The 20,549-nt window shown below is 40.0% G+C and overlaps 1 protein-coding gene across 3 annotated transcripts in view; it reads left to right on the forward strand.

The window, feature by feature from the left end:
* PDE4D (phosphodiesterase 4D) overlaps nucleotides 1-20,549 on the forward strand; it is a 1,431,601-nt gene that overhangs the window by 36,166 nt on the left and 1,374,886 nt on the right. The window contains exon 1 of one of the 3 annotated variants that reach the window (XM_040452564.1): nucleotides 19-97. The exons of 1 other annotated variant lie outside the window; for it this stretch is intronic. The gene's annotated coding sequence lies outside the window, so the exon portion shown is untranslated. Of the gene's footprint in view, nucleotides 1-18; nucleotides 98-20,549 lie in introns of those variants that run through there. One more of the 3 variants, XM_040452576.1, reaches the window with a different exon arrangement.

The following is a 20,549-nucleotide window of genomic DNA, read 5'->3' on the forward strand; positions in this document are numbered from 1 at the left end:
CAGTTCCTGCTTTAACGCATATGTAGTCGTAACTGAGTTCTAACACGGCCTTGGATGTTTCTGTCCTAAATAGCTGACATTGCATCTTCAAGACTGTGTGAGTAATCCTGACTCTTTTTTTTTTTTAAACTCAGTAAATTAATTACATGCCCCGAGAGGGAGTGATTGTAATTAGAAAATACTGAATTAGCAGATGATTCATTTTCAAGGTGCTGTACTATATGTATCAAGTTCAGTGCAATTAATCTTAAAGCTTGTAAAACCCGGCACGGTTATTTGAGATTTTTGTCACGAGTCACAGTCAAGCTGCATTTTCAAGGAACCTGTTCCGTGCATTTGCTAGCCCTGTTTGTTTTATGGGGTCAGTAAGTTGATAGAGGTCCAACATGAGCGGCTTAAAACGGGCTGCTGGTGTCAAAGCAATGGCTGAGAGAGCACTGGAGTCCGGCAAGTTTCAGGATTTCCTACCCCCACTGTCCAAAACTGTAAGGGAGCTGCAAATGATAGCAGTCCTTTTGGGACACAGGTACATGGCAGAGCAGTTAGAGAAAGGAGAAATGTACAATTACGGCAGTGCTACTTTTCTTCACTGTCCTCTGAAGCTGACTTAAGACATAATCTGTGAATAACTAGAACATTTTTATATGTATAGAAATGCTCCTCAGTGGTTCTGTTTATGTGGTAGAGAGCTGAATGAGAAATCACTAGCTTGTTTTCAAAAGCCTTAAAAGAAGTACATTAAATACACACAGACATAAGCCTAACAGAATAAAGTATGCGGATTGGAATTTGTGGTTTTAGCGGATCAGGATCAAATTAGTCTAGAGAAGCTGCTGTTAGGACTGTATAGTTGCTGGGGGTGACTTCTGTTGCTGACAAGGTTTAAGACAAAGCTGGAGTGGATTAAAATGAGAAACTAGAAAACATCAGCATTATATTACCTTCTTTTTTTTTTTTTAGCATTATATTACTGTCTATAGCATACACTGTAGGATGGAGTTAATACTGAGTATAGATTGGTGAGTGTAAGCAGTTTACTTTTTACTTTTAAATCATTATTGATTTTCCCCCAGCCTTTCATTAAAACAAAAGGCTTTTGCCTATGAAGTTAGTGCTTAGAAATATTTTTTCTTCCTTTCCAATAATTTTTATACTTTTTCGCAATACAGCACACAACTAGGTAATTTCTTATAATCTGACTTGTTTTCTAGTTTGCTTTTTGCCTAATTTTTCCCTCTTCAGATTTACAGCTGCAAATGTATCTATTTGTCACATATGTAAACCTCAAGCATAAATTGTTTGAACAGTTTGGTAAAATTGTGGGTTCCTGTGGCGAATAAAAAGCTTCTAACTGCTATAGCAATTATTTGCCAATTACTATAAAAATATTACTTATATACTCAAGAGCAGTTTATTTTTGGTTGTACCTGTATAAATGACTGACATGATTAGCTGGTAGGGGAGGAATATTAATTGTGTTTTTGCAAAATTTTATGTTTAGATCACACTTGAAAATGCAAAGTTTTGTAAAAAATATTTTCACTTGCTTAAATGTGACTTCTTAGGTCACACCAGTGGATGAGGTTCATAAAAGGAAAGAAAAATCACCAACATAGGATTCTTTTCTGTATCAACCAAATGTATGTAAAATAGTTTTAAGTAAAAGCAGTTCCAATATATTCTTTGAGAAACACATTTACATTATGAAGACAGGATATGCATTCCTTTATCAAAACAGAAGAGCGAGTTGATTTATTGAGTGTCAGTAGCCACAGATGCTAATACTAACAGTTGATGCGCTCGTTGTTCTACATTCCTAACTGTGTTAGTGGAAGAAAGTGGTGCACCTATGAAAGGAATGTGGTTTCATCCCTCAGGGTGGTTCGAGTCCCATCTAGACTAAGATGTGGGTGGGGGTGGAAGCTGATTTATCTAACCTGGCTTCTGACTTCAAAGCTGGCACCCCTTTCTTGTGGTAGGGTCCCTTCCACCTTTTCCTGCCTTCATTCTTTATACTAACTTGCTTGGGCTCTTACTTAGATGAATCAAATAAAAATGATTTAAGCTCATTATCAAACTTTTACAAGCTGCCCATGCAATTCAGAAGGTACCTAGAGCAGGTGTTTAGGGCTCAGGGAAATACTGCTGTATTGGGCTTCTGAGTGCCTCACTTGGTTAAATGTCCGACTTCTGTGCAGGTCATGATCTCGTTGTCCATGAGTTCAAGCCCCACATCTGGCTCTGAGCTGTCAGCACAGAGCCTGGAGCCTGCTTCCAATTCTGTGTCTCCCTCTCTCTCTGCCCTTCCCCCTGCTTGCATACTCTCTCTCCAAATAACAAACATGAAAAAATTAAGATATTAAAAATAGAAACAGTGCTGTGTATACACTATGATTATTGACAACTTGCTTTGGTGATTTGTAGAGGACTTTTATCTCTCCAGTTCTGCCAGAAATGCAAGGGACACACCACCTTCTTGAGAGAGGCCAGGATATTAAGAAAAGCAAGAGTAGAGGGTTGCCAGGTGGCCACTGGATAGCAGTGAACAGGGCATTGTGAAAAAAGGAACAGATCCTTTTACAGATAAGGATCTGTAAGACTGCATGTCTGCCATAGACAGATGGATTTGACAAAAGATGTATCCAAAAAGGAATGCATTACGTTATGATTTGCAAAGTGTTCATGAATACGCATTGGCACTTGGAAAGTATTAACACTACCTACTAAAGCAATGACATAAATCCAAATTGGAAAAAAAATTTTATTGATTGAATTAGATTTTCCAGCGTTAGCTGATGAATTTTGCTTTTGGAAAGACTTGATCTTCTCTAAGACATTTTTTTTTCTGGTTGTATATATAGCACTAATCTTACTGCTTAATTTTGCTCAAGAATTTAATTTTTCCTCGTTGGCATTTTCAAAAGAGTTGCTGTTCCACCTTGAGTATGTTTTAAAGGAAGCAGAGCAAAACAAATGAGGCACCTCCCCCAGCCCACCCCATTGCACGTGATACATCACAAAGAGTTAAACACCTTAGATTTGTGTACTACTCTGTGGAATGCAACACTACCCATTGGTAGAGGAGGAGATTTAATTTAATTTAAAAGCAATTATTCCAGTGATATAATGTGTGCAGGTGATGTAATTTCCCATTTTATTGATCGCTAGCAAGATTGCGTCCCTCCAAGTTCAAGAGGTAGAATGGCTTAATGAAATAATCTTGCAGTCAGTGAGCTCATGCTCAAGTCATTAAATTTTTCTAAGCCTCAGTCTCTACGTCTGTAAAAGGGAAATGATGACGTATGTTCTGGTATTTTACTGTGCTGGTGAGTATCAGCAGCACAATGAGAAAGTGTTTCTCAAAGAATGTTTTAATTCTTTGTATATCGTAGTGTATCATACAACTACACGCTGATAGTATGGCAGATGCTCACGACACTAGTTCCTCTATTTTAAGAGCATGTTCTCAATATTGGATAAGTACTTAAAAATTTTTTTTAAATGTTTTTTTTTTTGAGAGTGAGAGCGAGAGTGAGAGCGAGAGAGGAGGGGGAGAGGTAGAGAATAAGCAGGGCAGGGGCACAGAGAGAGAGAGAGAGACAGAATCCAAAGCAGCCTCCAGCTCTCAGCTGTCAGCACAGAGCCCGATGCAGTGCTTGAACCCATGAACTGTGCGATCATGACTTGAGCCGACATTGGACGCTTAACTGACTGAGCCACCCAGGTGCCCCCGAGAAGTACTTCTTAAAGCGAAGGAAGTCTTCGTTGTTTAATATTGAAACGTTACGAAGGCTTTTAGAACCTCAGTCCTTATCTGTCAGTTACTTGAGTGTTAAAAATACCATTTGGTTTACTGTGACAGGTAAACGTGATATTGTATGTGAGAACATAATGAGTAAACTTCTAAGTGTCTTATGAATGTCGCTTAAGATAACTGTTACTATCAGCCTATTAAAGTATAAATCAGTTTTTAAGAAAGAAAATATCACATGCATTTCTTACTGAGTTGTTTGATTTCTTTTCTAAACTGTGTCTGTTTCCCTGAGGCAGGATGGGTTTTCTTGTTGTTTAAGCTTGTGTGGTGATTTTACTTCCATTTAGATATAGAACCACACCAGGACTGAGATCAGCGTTCCTTCACCGGATACATTTAGAATTGCTAATGATGAAGTTTGAGAGGAGGTAGTTTCCTGACAGGAAAAAGTGAGTTAGGAAATTCAGTCAAAATTCTTGGACTTTTTATTCCTGTCTTGACTTGCTTTATTAAATTGAAGTAATGGAATACTTGTGGAGGTTTTAAACTGTTGCTGCTCCCAGGAATAAAATTAATGGTTTAAATGACTTTCTGAATAGTCACTAGTTTCGAAATCCAAATTTGTCAGTAGTTCTACCTGGCATATCATCATCATTTTGGGATATTGGCCACAGTCATGTCCTATGCTTGAGCTGCTTGAGCTTAGTGTTAGGATGCATTTAATTATTTCCCAGCAGTAATATCTGTTCAATGGAAGCACTTCTGCCTCCACAACCTTTTTTTCTCTTTAGATGAAATTGAACAGGAAGCACAATAAGCACAATGAATATGAATAGAATGGAGCCTCTCCTGCCTTTATCCCATGCACCCTACCTAACATAAGGTACATAAGGGGACTTCCTAGAAATGAATGAATTTCATTTGTAGTATAGAATGGAAAACTGTTAGTTGGAGACATTAATCTGACTTTCTTGTGTCTTTGGTGATGGGTTAAGAGCCCTCTTTATTAACTTAAATAATGTTGAAAGATTTTTTTTAACTTCTTTTATTCCCTCTGCCTTATTGAGATACAGGTGTTGATTTGTTACACTTAAGGGTTGTAAAATGATTGCTGTCATAGCATTAGCTAACCCTTGCATCATGTGACATAATTACTATTACTTTTATTGTAGTGAGAACACTTAAGATTTATTCTCATGGCAAATTTCAAGTGTGTAATACAGTATTACTAACCATAATCACTATGGTATATTTTAGATCCCTGCAACTTATTCATGTTCTAACTGGGAATTTATACTCTTGGACCAATATCTTCCCTTTTCCCCCACCCCCTGGCCCATACCAAACACTATTCTGCTCTATTTCCGTGAGTTCAGCATTTGTGGCTTTCACACGTAAGTGGAAACCTACAGTATTTGTCTTTTCTCTGTTTGCCTTATGTTGCTTAGCATAATGCCATCAAGTTTCATTTATGTTGTCACAAATGACAAGATTTCCTTCTTTTTTGTAGATGAATAATATTCCAGTATATGTTTATATTTCACATTCTTAACCCATTCATCAAGGACACTTAGGTTGTTTCCATGTCTTGGCTATTATGAATAATGATGCGATCAACATGGGAGCACAGATAATTCTTCAACATCCTGTTTGTATTCTCTTTGGGGATATACCCAGAAGTGGAGGTGCAGAATCATATGGTAGCTCTATTTTTAACTTTTTGGGGGGAACGTCTATAATGCTTTTCATGGTAGCTGTACCAGTTTAGTAAAATGGATCTTGATGGGTGCATTCCTCTCATTCAAGTGGTGTTCTCGGGGCCCTGTTCTTATTACATTATTACCAGCAACCAGGTCCTTGTGTGGTGGCAGAGGGGAAGATGCCCCAAGGATTGTTCACATTGTTGTGGCCAGAGGTGGGTCACATGGCCTCACCTAGATACAGCATGCAGTCCTATTTCTGTCTGCAGAAAACAGAAAGTTGCTTTGGTGACCAGCCAACCAATTTATACCTTTTTTTTTTTTTTTTTTTTTTTTTTTTACTTCTTTCCTTTTTATTCCATTTCTGTTTCTTTTCTTTCTGTTCTCTGGTATGTCCACATAGAATCTAGGCCTTGTAACCATGAACCAAAGGTTAAATTAAAAAAAATACAATCTTTATCATCTAGAAGAAATTAGGAATATAACTTTACTTTTAAATTATTTTTTAAATTTATTTTTATTTTTTTAATTAACAATTTAATGTTTACTTTTGTGAGAGACCGAGTATGAGCAGGGGAGCGGGAGCAGTACAGAGAGAGGGAGACACAGAATCTGAAGCAGGCTCCAGGCTCTGAGCCATCATGACCTGAGCCAAAGCTGCCTTTGGCTTAACTGACAGAGCCACCCAGGCCCCCCACCCCTTGTCCCCTACTTTTAAATTCTTAATCTCCTCTGTTCACAACTTCTCAAGACTACTAAAACATAATTTTATGAAAATTATGATTATAAAGATTATTATTGATTTAATCTTTATATCCATCCTATTGTGAAATAAGGGGTAATGGGATGTTTTTCTTAATACATCTAGCCCGTCCTCTTCTGTGTTAGGTATTTGAATCTCTCACTTTGTAGTTTTAGAAAAGCCTGTGAAGAAAATGAGTAACTGGGAACAGAAAATAATTGAAACTTATTCACTCTTTCCAGTTCCTTGAGTATTTTTTAAGTTGTGCAATGAGTATTAACTTATCATTGGACAAAAGTGCTCACCTACATATAAAGAGTATGTAGCTTTTGGAGAACAATTTGTTGCATGGAGTGAGCAAATGTTGCAAATAATGTAAGTGTGGTTTATAGATTGTTTTCTAGAAGCTGAAAGATTTGTCTCCACTCCGAGGTCCTAGAAATTAGCAAAAATGTTAATGGCACAAATGAAAAAGACTGCAGATGCCCATTTAGTAACCAAAAATATTTTTCAGGTCATTGCTGTTGAAAACAATTTCTCCATAAACTTTCAATTTTCTTTTAATAAAACATCATAAGCCAATTTTAGTCCTTTACTCTGGATACATTAGAGATGAATATTTTTGTTGGGTGATAAGCCAATATTAACCTCAGTCATTAAAAACAAAATGCCTTTTTTCCATATAAGCCAAATTTACAATTGAGCTATTTAAGAAATAAAGCCAACAAATAAAAATCTCTTTTAATCTTCACATCCTGATCTAAGAAATAGAAGGACTAAATTATTTTACCTGCTCATATTTATCTGATGAAACTAGGAGTTCTTAAAAAGAATTTTCCCATAACACCATTTACTTGTTTATTGGTCTGGCTCATTCCAAAAACAATCTTCAGTGCAACATTGAAAAAGAACAAAATCTCCTCAATCTAAGGTCTAAAAGCTCTTTTTTTTTTTAAGTTTATTTATTTTGAGAGAGAGAAAGTGTGAGCAGGGAAAGGGCAGAGAGAGAATCCCAAATAGGCTCTGAACAGTCAGTATGGAGCCCAATGTGGGGCTCGAACTCATGAACCCAGAGATCATGACCTCAGCTGAAGTTGGATGCTGAACCGACTGAGCCACCCAGGTGCCCCTCATTTTATTTTGGTGGAACTGAACAAAAATAATAGACTCTTACTAGTTTTTACCCCGAGGCATTGAAAAACATTGACATGTCTCAAATGTTAGATTCTGAAGATTGTATTACATTTGGTAGAGATTTTACATGTACCTTATCATGTTCATGGTCTTTGTAATAAGGCACCCAATATAGTTATAAGGTAATGCCTTGGTAATGTGTAGTAACTGATAAAAAAACTGCCTGGGTTCAGATCTCCTCTCTGCCTCTTTGTAGCTGTGTTTATCTGTTTTCATCTCCCTGTACCTTATTTTCCTTATCTGAACAGTGCGGTAATAAAAGTATCGACCTGGTTGGGTTGTTGGGTACATTGAATAAATTAATATACATAAAAGAGTTTGGAATGATGCATGACTCGTAGTAAGTGCTTTATAAATGTTTGTCTTCCCATGATTATCTGGGGGATTTGATTATTTCTTAAAATATACACTCTAGATAACTGGAGTTTATTCAGTCAGTTTCAAAATGCTAATAGCCAATTTTGATGGGTTTTTCTAAATGGGTCCTTGATGTGTGTGTGTTTCTTCTGTCGTAAGATTAAATGGAATCTTTCCTCTGGCAATTCAGAATCATCATTATGACCATCAAAAAATGGAAGTTTGCTCTAAGTAAGTGATACTGAGTCAGGTGACATAGAAATGATGAAGATGACCGTAACGAGTTTAGGAAAAGTGTTTTACCCCTAAACTAGCTGGTCCAGGCTGCCCTGTTGTTTTTGTCTTCTGTCTGTTCTCAAGGCTTTTGGCCTTTCCTCTGTTAGCCTCTGTTAACACTCCTGCTTTGAAATTCCTGTTTATCTTTTGCTGTAGATTATAAGCATTTATTTTTGAGAGAGACACAGAATGCAGGAGGGAGAGGGGCAGAGAGGGAGGGAGACACAGAATCTAAAACAGGATCCAGGCTCTGAGCTCTCAGCAGAGAGCCCCACACAGAGCTCAAACTTAGGTACTGCAAGATCATGACCTGAGCTGAAGGATGTTTAACTGACTGAGTCACCCAGGGGCCTCGAAAATAGTACAGTTTTTGAGAAAAATTGTATATAAAATGAGAAAACGAGCATTTGCTCAGGGTGTTAATTCTCCCCCTGAGAGTAATAAGGACATGAGTGCATTTTTTCCTTTTGGGAGAGGGTTATGTTTTAAGCAGAAATTCTTAAAGTATTTCCTGTGGGCCAAATCTGATTTTGTAAATAAAGTTTTATTGCCACACACACTCATTAGTTTATATATTGTTGCCTGCTGCTTTTGCACCACAAGTGCAGAGTTGGGTAGTTGCTGCAGAGACAGTATGGCTTGCAAAGACTGAACTATTTACCATATGGCCCTGTACAGAAAAAAGTTTGTTAAACCCTGTTTGGGAGCCTTACAGTTTTGGGCAGGGTCTAAATAAATGAGATGTTACTGTGTTTAGTAGTCTTTGCTAATTTGCATATTCAATTACCTATAGCACTGCCTCTCCTAAATATATTGTGGATAAACAAGAATAATTGCACTAGCCTCTGTTGAATAAAGGATAAACAGCCCACAATAGCACATTGAGAAAATTAACAGGAGGTGATAATGTCATTGACAAGCAAAGTGGGATGGGAATCCTCACTTTGGGCTTTGTTGCTCTACTGTTACCAGTACATAACATAATGTGAAATTACAAAACCTTCCCTTGTGTTGTATAGAATATTCTAGAAATGTTTCTAGTTAGTAGCTGCTTTTGTTACACAATTGTCCAGTGAAAATGTAAATGCCTCTCTTGTCTCTTGTCCCACCTTTACTTAACTGTTCTTTATCTTTCATCTTACATTTATCTCTGGTCTTTATCTTTTCCGTAAAAAAAAAAAAAAAAAGTTTTTGAAGTTTCCTACATTGTAGTATTCGGGACTATCCTGCATGGGAAAGGACTCTGAACCTGACTTTGAATTCTAATTTAGTCACTTTATAGAAGAGAAACCTCAGGAAGTCACATTGCCACCTCCAGTTTCAGTTTGCTTGCCTATAAAAGGGAGGCAAGTATCCATGCTTTGCTTACCAAATGCTATAAGCTGTTTGGATAGCCCCAACATTCATGTGTTGAAATCCTCATGGCCAGTATTAGGAGTTGGGGCCTTTTGGCAGTGTTTAAGTCATTATGCACAGCCCTAATGAATGGAGGTAATGCTCTGCATAAAAGAAGCCTCATAGAGCTCTACAGGCCCTGTTACCAATTGAGGATATAAAGAACAGTCTGCAACCTGGAAGAGGCCCCTCACCTGGCCATTCTGGCACCCTGATCTTAGACCCTGATCTGTTGTGTATAAGGCTCCCAGTCTATGGTATTTTGTCTAGAGTATTTTGGAACAAACTAAGACACTACAAAAGAGGGGCACATGAGACTAAGCTGGGAGAGGACTTAGTATTGTGTCTTTAATAATATTCTCAACGTGGCCTGGCTTATTCTCATACAAAGATGTGTATTTTTGTGGAACAGAACATAAAATGTATTCTGGATGAACTAAAACTTGACCTGGGCTGGGTATGAGGCTGTGAGTGAGAAGGAGGTTGGGTGAGAAAAACCTCTTCAAACAGCGTGTGTGTTATTCGAGTGTCTGCTTTGTTACTTGTGTAATGTGATGGCTGATGATTTAGTGCAGACCTCTTGGGAAGTATGCTGAGAGAAAAGGTAGTGCTTATGTCAGTATGAAAGTCTGACTAGAAGCAAATTATCATTGGTGCATTTTAGTTACAGGTCTTGAAGTAGGTACATTTGGTACATGAACATGAAGGTGGTTAGCTTTTTAGAGATGAAAGAAGGAAGAGTTTCCTTTCTTGAAAACGGGCTCCAGTGAGAATCACAAGTCCCCCGTGATGAGGCCAAGGAAGGATTACTGAAGAATAAAGTGAACATATATGGTTCCATTTTGTTTTTATTGGAGCCCACAAAGAAAAGCAGCAGTTCCCTGGGTATAACATATTTATACTTGTAAAAGATCCCCTTTTATAATTTAAGGGGATGCCAATAGTTCAGCTTGGAATTGCAATTACGTTGCATGTATTTCTTCATCATCCTGTTGTTTTTATTTTTTTTTGTTTTTTTTTTTTAATTTTTTTTTTCAACGTTTATTTATTTTTGGGACAGAGAGAGACAGAGCATGAACGGGGGAGGGGCAGAGAGAGAGGGAGACACAGAATCGGAAACAGGCTCCAGGCTCCAAGCCATCAGCCCAGAGCCTGAAGCGGGGCTCGAACTCACGGACCGCGAGATCGTGACCTGGCTGAAGTCGGACGCTTAACCGACTGCGCCACCCAGGCGCCCCTTAAATGACTTAACAAACTTGAACCAGAAAATTAACACTTGTTTTTCCTAGGTAACTTGTTATTTTAATTCTTTTGACTGTTGGAGACAATATTTTAAAGTTGTGACCTTGAATTTAAACTTAGGGAGACCCCTGACAACCTCCACTTTTAACATCTTGGTTATTTGGAGGGGTAATTATCCAAGTTATATTGGTTAGCGATGGCTGTGTAACAAAATACTCCAAAACATAGTGTCTTAAAATGGCAACCATTTATTATTTTCATGAGTCCTTGGTTAGCTTGGGGGAAATTCTGCTTATCTAATCTAGATTCTGATTATTTAGCTGGTCTTACTCATGCGCTAGTGGTTAGCTGGCCATCTGAGCTGTCCTTGATTGGGAAAACTCTGTACTACTCTACATGCCTTTCATCTGTTCCCCCATCCCTTCAGTAGACTAGTCTAAGCATGCTCTCAGTGTAGTCACTGGTATCCAAAAGTAGGCCAACTCATTTGTGCAAGAGGCTGGGATGGCAACATATATGTGCTTTTCACGACTCTGTGTCATATTTAATAATATCCCATTGGCCAAAGCAAGACCTAGTAGGACTCAAGAGTGAAGGAAAGTTATGAGTCAAACAGTATGGATACAGGGAGGGCGTGAATTGGGGCCTCAGTTTACCAGGTATTTGTTCTTTTCCCTCATTTTAGCAGCCCCTGCTTTGGCAGTTTTACTGTTCATTTGTACTTCAACAGACTAGGCCGAACCATACCTCCTTATCTCCATTCTGCCTAGTTATTCATCACATTTTTTTTTTGTGAATAATAGCTTTTTAAAATTTAAATTTTTATTTAAATCAAAGTTAACATGTAGTGTAATAAATGATTTTCTGAGTAGAGTTTAGTGATTGGTCACTTGCATATAATACACAGTGCTCATCACCACTTATATTTAAAGCTTGATGAAGGGATAGCTTGTCATTAAAGGCTAAAATAAAAATTTTACTTTATTTACTTATATAGCCCCCCTCCCATTTTTATTTTTTATATTTTAATATAATTTATTGTCAAATTGGCTTCCATACAACACCCAGTGCTCATCCCAACAAGTGCCCTCCTCAATGCCCATCACCCACTTTCCCCTCCCTTTTTTATTTTTTATTTAAAAAAAAATTTTTTTTTCAAAGTTTTTATTTATTTTTGGGACAGAGAGAGACAGAGCATGAACGGGGGAGGGGCAGAGAGAGAGGGAGACACAGAATCGGAAACAGGCTCCAGGCTCCGAGCAATCAGCCGAGAGCCCGACGCGGGGCTCGAACTCACGGACCGCGAGATTGTGACCTGGCTGAAGTCGGATGCTTAACCGACTGCGCCACCCAGGCGCCCGTCCCCTCCCTTTTTTAAAGCCGTATTAAGCACCACAGATTTTTTAAAAAATTTTTTTAATGTTTATTTTTGAAGGAGACAGAGACAGCAGGGGTGTAGGGGAGGGGTAGAGAGAGAGGGAGACACAGAATCCCAAGCAGGCTCCAGGATCTGAGCTTGTCAGCATAGAGTCAGATGAGGGACTCTAACTTATGAACCGTGAGATCAAGACCTGAGCTGAAGTTGGACACTTAACTGACTGAGCCACCCAGGTGCCCCAAGCACCACAGATTCTTATATAATGATACTCTTTTTTTCTGGTTCTATCCACATCGATCCCTGAGCTGTATTCTCCAACTAATTTCTGTGTTTTGGGGCTAATGCTCAAGTAGCTTTTGGAGGACCTTTGTGGGTGGATCTGTATGTTTTTAGTCTTCTTTCACATGGTTTTGCTTTTGGACTTTCCTCTCTCCTAAACTCTAGGCTTGCATTTCTTGCTTTGTACTCTTCAAGTCCTACAGAAACGTCAAATGAACATGTTACAAAGAATACTCATCATCCAGCTGTTGTCATTCATTCGTACCTTCAATCAACAAATATCTGTTGGATGTCTTCCACACTACTTCAGGCATTACTAATGGAGTAGTTGTACAATATTTGCAGAATGCAGGCCCTCCTGTAGTTTATAATCTAGTGGGGCTTGGCAGACAGCAAACAAATGCCTGAATCCCTCATTTAATGTTTGATAGTGATAAGTGTTATGGGGAAATTGAAGCCAGGTGAGTACAAAGACTGCAATGGAGGAGTGAGTGGGTGTTCTGGGAAGGCCTCTGAAGTAAGGGAGTGAGCTGTGAGGATCTGGGGAAAATGCTGCAAGCCCAGGAATACTTGTTACAAAGGAAGCCTGGACAAGATTCAATGTGGTAGCAACCATGCTTACAGTGGGAAGAGTGGTAGGAAGTGTGGTGTGGAGACAAACAGACGCTGGCACATGTAGAGCACAGTAAGGTCTTTGCATTTATTCTGAGTGACCTGGGAATCCATTGGTGAGACATGGGCTAGTTTCAAGGGCAGAAGCTGGGGTGCCTTGACAGCCTTGCTGGGCAGAGAGGCTGAAGGGCTGCCTTAGGAGAGTAGCAGTGGAGACGGAGAGGGTGGCAGACTTTGGAGCTCTCCAAAATGGGTTTCATTTAAATAAACCAGATTTAGATATTGACATCAGCTCTGCAGAGTTGAGCATATGGGCAAGTGTTTCCCAAAGTAGACCCAGCATACTTCCAGTGATTTCTGAGTTAATTTTAGGTGCTCTATCACATGAATGGACCTTTTAAATTTTAGTGATTACTTATCAACTTAACATGCCTAAGGAAAGATATAAAACTTGCATATAAAACCTGTGGTCCTACATAAAGTTAATGCTTGAGATGAGGATGAAAGTATTCAGTCTATTACAAAGTTGAATGAAGAAACAGCAAAAATCATGAGGGTTGTCTCCTGAATGACTGGTTTTAGGGTGTGGTGACAAGAATTATTCAAAAGGTTGAGTTCTGAGGGATAAGTGAACAGTGACTCTGGTTTTAGGGTTGTATGTAATCGTAATCACATCTTCCCACTTATTGATGAATTTTGTGAAGCTCTCTACTGAGCACCTTATAGATGATATTTCATTCTCACTGCAGTCCTAAGGGATGTGGATAATGAGATTTTGATATTCCCATTTAACATAAGAGGGAAGTGAAGTTCATAGGAAAGACATAATTTGCTCTAGGAAGTCTGAATTTTCAGATCCCACAAGATTACAGAAGTAATGTCTACTTTTGGTAAATTCTCTGCAAACAGGGACTTAGTTTGTTGGACACACTAATGTGCCCTTAGCACCTAGAATAGTGTCTGATACATGTTAGACATTCAGTCAATACTGCTGAATGAATGAAGATAAAAGGAGTGGATCTTTTATTGAGGTCTGAGTCAAGAGTGGTGAGTGCTCATGTTCCTCACAGTAGGAAAGGTTTTAGGATGTCATCACCTGGAGTTTTACTGGAAAGGTCATATTTGGGCCTTATGGTGTATCCTGAATTCAGGCTTACCCAAGCTTCTAACTTGAGTCTTATATTTTCCTCCTAGTTTCCTTTAAGAGTGTCATCCACTTCTCTGGCTATAACTCTGTGCCAAACTCCCAGATCTCACACTTCGGTTGTAGAATATATAAACCCACTAACAAATTTGGAGCCTCTTGAGGGCACTGTAACTTCTGGCAAGTCTCTTAACCTCCTTTGTGCCTCAGTCTTTGTCAGTAAGAGCAAGAGACAGTAGGTGGATCTGAGCCCTTTCCTGAGTAGACCTATGTGCGCCAGAAGAAAGATAGGGACAAGATGCAGAGGGAGGGTGACATGAGGTGACAGATGACTTGAAAATCAAATGGTATTCGTTGTCCATTCTTCTTCAACATCCTTGTTTTGCTTTTTACCTAGAACTTGAAAAAAAAAATGTTTATTTTTAAGTGGGGGAGAGCAGAGAGGGAGAGAGAGAGAGAGAGAGAGAGACATAGAATCAATCCCAAGTGGCTCCATGCTTCCATCGTGGAGCCCGACACAGGGCTTAGTCTCACAAACCATGAGATCGTGACCTGAGCCAAAGTCAAGAGTCACGTGTTTAACCAACTGAGCCACCCCTGCACCCCTTGCCTAGAATTTCCTAAGGAGTTAAATAATAGTTTTTCAAGGTAAGTTTTCTCAAAAGCCTTGATGTTTCTTCTTTAAAAGGCAAATTTCTGAAAGCAGTTGTTCATACACTTGGGATCCTGGGTGAAGCACTACCATGCATCAAAGAAAGCTGCACACACACTCTTTCTTTGATGGTAGCAGCCACATGGGGGTGGCCAGTGCTGGGCAGTGTATGCTAAGGGGCCCCTGTGATGGGGCAAGGGGGCTACAGACCAAACTGACCATAAAAATGGGCTCCTGAAAGGGGCAGGAGGAGTTTCCTAAAGGAAGGTTGTTACAGTGAAAATGAGCCTGGGGAGGGTGTTAGCACAGGAGGGCCTTGGCTCCAGAGGTGGGAGCAGTGGAGAGTGGGGACATGTCTGAACAAACTCGACATGTTCAGTTCTCACTGCCAGAGCTGCTGTCTTCCACTCCTCCACTCATATGTGCTACCCCAGATCCCCAACTGACCCTGGCTGCACACATTTTTTGAATCCTAAAATGCATAATTTCTGCAAAACTATGAGGGGGTGGGGTATAAAGATGGAAAACTATGTTATTATCAGCCTCTGCAAAGTCCTAATCTCCTGGGTAAAAGACATAGATAAGATTTCTTCTGCAAGTCCGAGGAGAGGTAAGCTATACACCGAGATAAACACCTGCTTTGGGAGGGCAGGGTCAGGTGAACCAATTCCAGATCGCTGGATCTAGGAAGCCATTTTGAAAAAGACAGTTTTCAAATTTAGTTTTGTGGGAAGTAGGATAGGGCTTGGATGTTTGTCTTTAGGAAGAAAGGGGGCTATAGTCCAGGCAAAGCAGACAGCTTCTTCACAGGCCTGGAAGCAGGAGAATGCCAGGGCTGGGGAAGGGTGGGGTCAAGGGGCACAGAGAACCTGAACACTGGGGGGGAGGCAATTAGGATGGGTGCTGGACTATTAGATAGAACCAGGAGGAGGTTATGGGTTACACTGTATGCCTGCTGAGTCCTGTGAACTTTACTGGTGTGCATGGTGAGCCTTTCACAGTTAGGTGTGGGGCCTTCGGGAGTGGATTGGTAGGAGAAGGGAGTGGTCAGATCTGTGTGTCCTAGGGGCAACAAGGAGACTGGTTCCTTTTTATAAATTTTTCTATAGGAATTTTATTTATTTTTAGTTTTTATTTTACTTGAGAGAGAACACAAGCGTGTGTGAGTGTGGGAGGGGCAGAGGGACAGAGAGAATCGCAGGTTCCATACTCAGTGTGGACCCTGATGAGGAGCTCAATCTCACAACCCTGGGATCATGACTCGAGCTGAAATCAAGAGTCAGATGCTCAATGGATGAAGCCACCCTGGCATCCCCCTGGGTAGAGGGAAGTTATGAGAATAGTTAAAGGGCTTCAGAATATCCTTCATCCAGTTTTATCAGCTGTTGAAATTTTGCTGCATTTGCTTTATCATTCTCTCATTCTCTAGCATACACATATTACTAAGAGTTTTTTTCTGAAAACCGTTTGAAATTTGCCCACGTCCTACCTCTTTACTCCCAAAATATTTTTTAGTCTTCCCTAAAAATAATGATTTTCATTTATGTAACTTCAGTGTAATTACTGAAATCAGGACATTTATATTGATACACAACTATTAACTGTTTGCAGGTTTTATTCACATTTTATTTGTCCCAATATTGTATAGGAAGGTTTCTTTCTTTCTTTGTTATAAACAAGTGATGTAGGTGGCAGTAAAATAGGCTGGATCTGAAGCTCTGGAAGTGGGAACAGGACCACCATTTTAGAGGTGGGCACAGTAGGATTTGGCAAGCGTGGGCTCTAGGAGTGAGAGAGGAAATAAAGCTGACTATGAGGTTGCAGTTTTTTAGGGTGGGTGTCGTTACCCAGCAAGGAGCTCCGGAAAGAGATTTAAAGTGCAAGGTGATCTTATGTTCTGGGTTTTGGATTTAATCCTGATCATTGGATTTCTATAATGCATTAAAAGGAAGAAAGGCAGGGTAATGACAGGCAGCTTTGTGTAGCAGTTGAGGATATGAACTTTAGGGGCACCTGGGTGGCTCAGTTCGTTAAGCATCTGACTTGGTTTCAGCTCAGGTCTTGATCTCATGGGATCATGGGTTCAAGCCCCATGTTGGGCTCAGAACATCGCAGAACCTGCTTGGTATTCTCTCTCTCCCTCTCTCTGACCCTCCCCTGATCCCTCTCTTCATCTCTCTCTTAGAAATAAACTAAAAAAAAAAAAAAAAAGAATATGAACTTTGGAGTTGGATTGCCTAGGATACTTAATAGTTGGGTGACCTGGGGAAGTTACCTTAGTTGAGTGTGCCTCCGTTTTCTCCTCTGTGAAATGGAGATAATAATTGTACTTGATTCACAGAGTCCTTATGAGGTTAAACGAGTTATAATTTGTAAAGTGCTATGTTACAAGCTTGCCTGACATGTAGTGCCATATACATTTGTTGAATCAGTATAATGAATTGGATTTTTTACATTTATGCTACTGAATCCTCACTAGTAAATCCGTGAGGTAAATACGATTATTATTAACTGGGACTCCTGCTACTCTGTTTATCCAAGGCCCAATAATTGTTGGTATAGAGAACTTGCCTTGTTATACATACCAGAGTATCTTCAGGCTTTCTGTATGAGCATACCCATTACGCACTTGGAATGGGCTAGTGCCTCAGTGTTAGGTTGTGGTGGATGTTCTGAGCTGGAAATCCTCTCACAGATGTGATTGCTGGGGGCATGTGATGGATGCAGTTGCTAAGAAAAAGTGTGGAAGAAAGGACTGGAGGTTGGAGCTGTGAGAGAGAGCGGGTTGGCCAGCCACAGGTAAAATGCAGAGCAGGAGGGTGTGGTGTGAAGGAAAGGAGGCACTAAGAGAGGTTAGGAGGACTTGCCCAATGCTTGGGAGTCTAAGGATAAATTCAGAACAGAGATCTGGGTGGGGCCCTTGTGGCCTTACTGAGAACTGACTGCTGTATTGACTGAGGGCAGAAACCTGTTTTCTGGGCTCAAGAAGAAAACAGGAAGAGGAAATGGATTCTGGGAAAGTTAACAATTCTTTCAAGTAGTTTGGCAGTAAAAGGAAGGAGAACTTTGTGAGATCTCTTTCCAGCAGAGGCAATTGTCTTTGTCATGTAAGAGGGGAAAGGGAGAGGTTGAAGATGCAGGAAATAGTGGGGAGGGGAGAGAGCAGGCTGCCAGGGATGGAGTCAGGAGCGTGGCTGCAGGAACACTGCTCTCAACTCAGAGAAAACCATGTGTGATGACCTATGACATGTAATGTGGAATTGGGGAAGTTGAAACAATTTCACGCAGCAGGCACTGAAGCTATTTGTTGGAAGTCAGAAGCATATTTGAGAGTATGAAAGGTTTGGAGAAAGGATTTACAATGAGGTAAAGGAGATTCTTTTGTAATAGCCAGCACTTAGGAGTAGGTGAGCGGTGTGGTTCTTTAGGGCATTGTTCTGGGACTTTGTCTATGACACCCTGGAATTGACTAAGAAGAGATGAAACTGAGGGTTGATGGGGGGTGGGAGGGAGGAGAGGGTGGGTGATGGGTATTGAGGAGGGCACCTTTTGGGATGAGCACTGGGTGTTGTATGGAAACCAATTTGACAATAAATTTCATATATTAAAAAAAAAGATGAATTGGGTCAGTCTGAGCAATAGTTTTTTTTTTTAAATTTTTTTAATGTTTGGTTTTGAGAGAGAGACAGAGCATGAGTGGAGGAGGGGCAGAGAGAGGGAGACACAGAATCCTAACCAGGTTTCAGGCTCTGAGCTGTCAGCATAGAACCATGATACCATGACCTGAGCTAAAGTCAGATACTTAATCGACTTGAGCCACCCAGGCGCCCCAGTCTGAGCAAAAGTTTTCATGGAAGTCACAGAGTACTAGGGAATCTCAGAGGTCAGAGAGAATTTCATTGGAAATGGTTGACCATAGCCCGTGAAGGAAGAGGAGGCCTTCTGCTAGGTTAACACTTCCCAGACATTTCCAGTGAAATAACCATAATGACAGGAAGGAAAGCTTATCTCTGAGGCTTGGGGACCTAGCTCAAGGTAGCCTATCTGAAATTTGAAAATTCTAAAGTCTTGGTGTTATCTTTAGAATGCTAAAAATTCTGGGGCACCTGGGTAGCTCAGTCACTTAAATATTTGACTTCAGCTCAGGTCGTGATCACACAGTTTGTGGGTTCAAGCCCTGCTGTGGCTCTATGCTGATAGTGTGGAACCTGCTTGGGATTCTCTCTCTCTTCATATCACTCTACCCCTCTCCAATTTGTGCTGTCTCTCAAATAAACTTGAAAAAATATATTAAAAAAATCCATTGTGGATCTACATTTGAGTATTAAACTATTTATTAAAATAAGCAGCTAAAAAATATTTGCCATGTTTTTCCATGACTAGGCCTTATACTGGGATGGCAGTGGGACTGTGAATCCTGTTTAAGAAGCCTGGGAGAAAAACATAAAGAGCAGAATCACCAGGAGAGAACAATGAGGGACATAAATTTCATAGGAGGCAGACAGTAAGAGATGTGGTAAAGTTTGAGGTGGTAGCTAGAGAGGAGGATGTCACAATGTCAGATATTGAACATAAGACCATTGTTAACTAATAACGGGTCTAAAGTAAGATCAAGCCAGTGAGTGAGTGAGATGAAGAGAGAGAGGCTGCCTTGGGTGACCTGAATCTCGCCAAGTTGCTCCTGACTTAGAAACTGGATATCAAATTTCTGTGTTGGGGTACACAGAAAAAAAATTAATGTTTAAGATTTTTTGCTTTTATTATTATTTTTTTTACAATTTACATCAAAGTTAGCATATAGTGCAACAATGACTTCAGGAGTAGATTCCTTAATGCCCCTTACCCATTTAGCCCACCCCCCTCCCACAACCCCTCCAGCAGCCCTCTGTTCTCCATATTTAAGAGTCTGTTATGTTTCATCCCCCTCCCTTATGCTTCCCTTGCCTTACGTTCATCTGTTGTGTGTCTTAAAGTCCTCCTATAAGTGAAGCATATGATATTTGTCTTTTTCTGATTAATTTTGCTTAGCATAATACCTTCTAGTTCCATCCACGTAGTTGTAAGTGGCAAGATGTCATTCTTTTTGATTGCTGAGTAATACTCCATTGTGTGTGTGTGTGTATCACACACACACCACATCTTCTTTCTCCATTCATCCATCGATGGACATTTGGGCTCTTTCCATACGTTGGCTATTGTTGATAGTGCTGCTATAAACATGGGGGTGCATGTGCCTCTTTGAAACAGCACACCTGTATCCCTTGGATAAATGCCTAGTAGTGCAATTGCTGTGTCGTAGGGTAGTTCTATTTTTAATTTTCTGACGAACCTCCATACTGTTTTCCAGAGTGGCTGCCCCAGTTTGCATTCCCACTAGCAGTGCAAAAGATATCCTCTTTCTCTGCATCCTCGTCAGTATCTGTTATGGCCTGAGTTGTTAATGTTAGCCATTCTGACAGGTGTGAGGTGGTATCGCATTGTGGTTTCCATTTGTATTTCCCTGATGATGAGTGATGTTGAGCATTTTTTCATGTGTCGGTTGGCCATCTGGATGTCTTCTTTGGAGAAGTGTCTATTCATGTTTTTTGTCCATTTCTTCACTGGATTATTTGTTTTTTGGGTGTTGAGTTTGATAAGTTCTTTACAGATTTTGGATACTAGCCCTTTATCTGCTGTGTCATTTGCAAATATCTTCTTCCATTCTGTCGGTTGCCTGTTAGTTTTGCTGATTGTTTCCTTCGCTGTGCAGGAGCTTTTTATTTTGATGAGGTCCCAGTCATTCATTTTCACTTTGGTTTCCCTTGCCTCTGGAGACGTGTTGAGT

The sequence above is a fragment of the Herpailurus yagouaroundi genome, unplaced genomic scaffold (assembly GCF_014898765.1).
Source record: "Herpailurus yagouaroundi ecotype Mexico unplaced genomic scaffold, PumYag 29, whole genome shotgun sequence".
NCBI classification, from domain to species: Eukaryota; Metazoa; Chordata; class Mammalia; order Carnivora; family Felidae; genus Herpailurus; species Herpailurus yagouaroundi.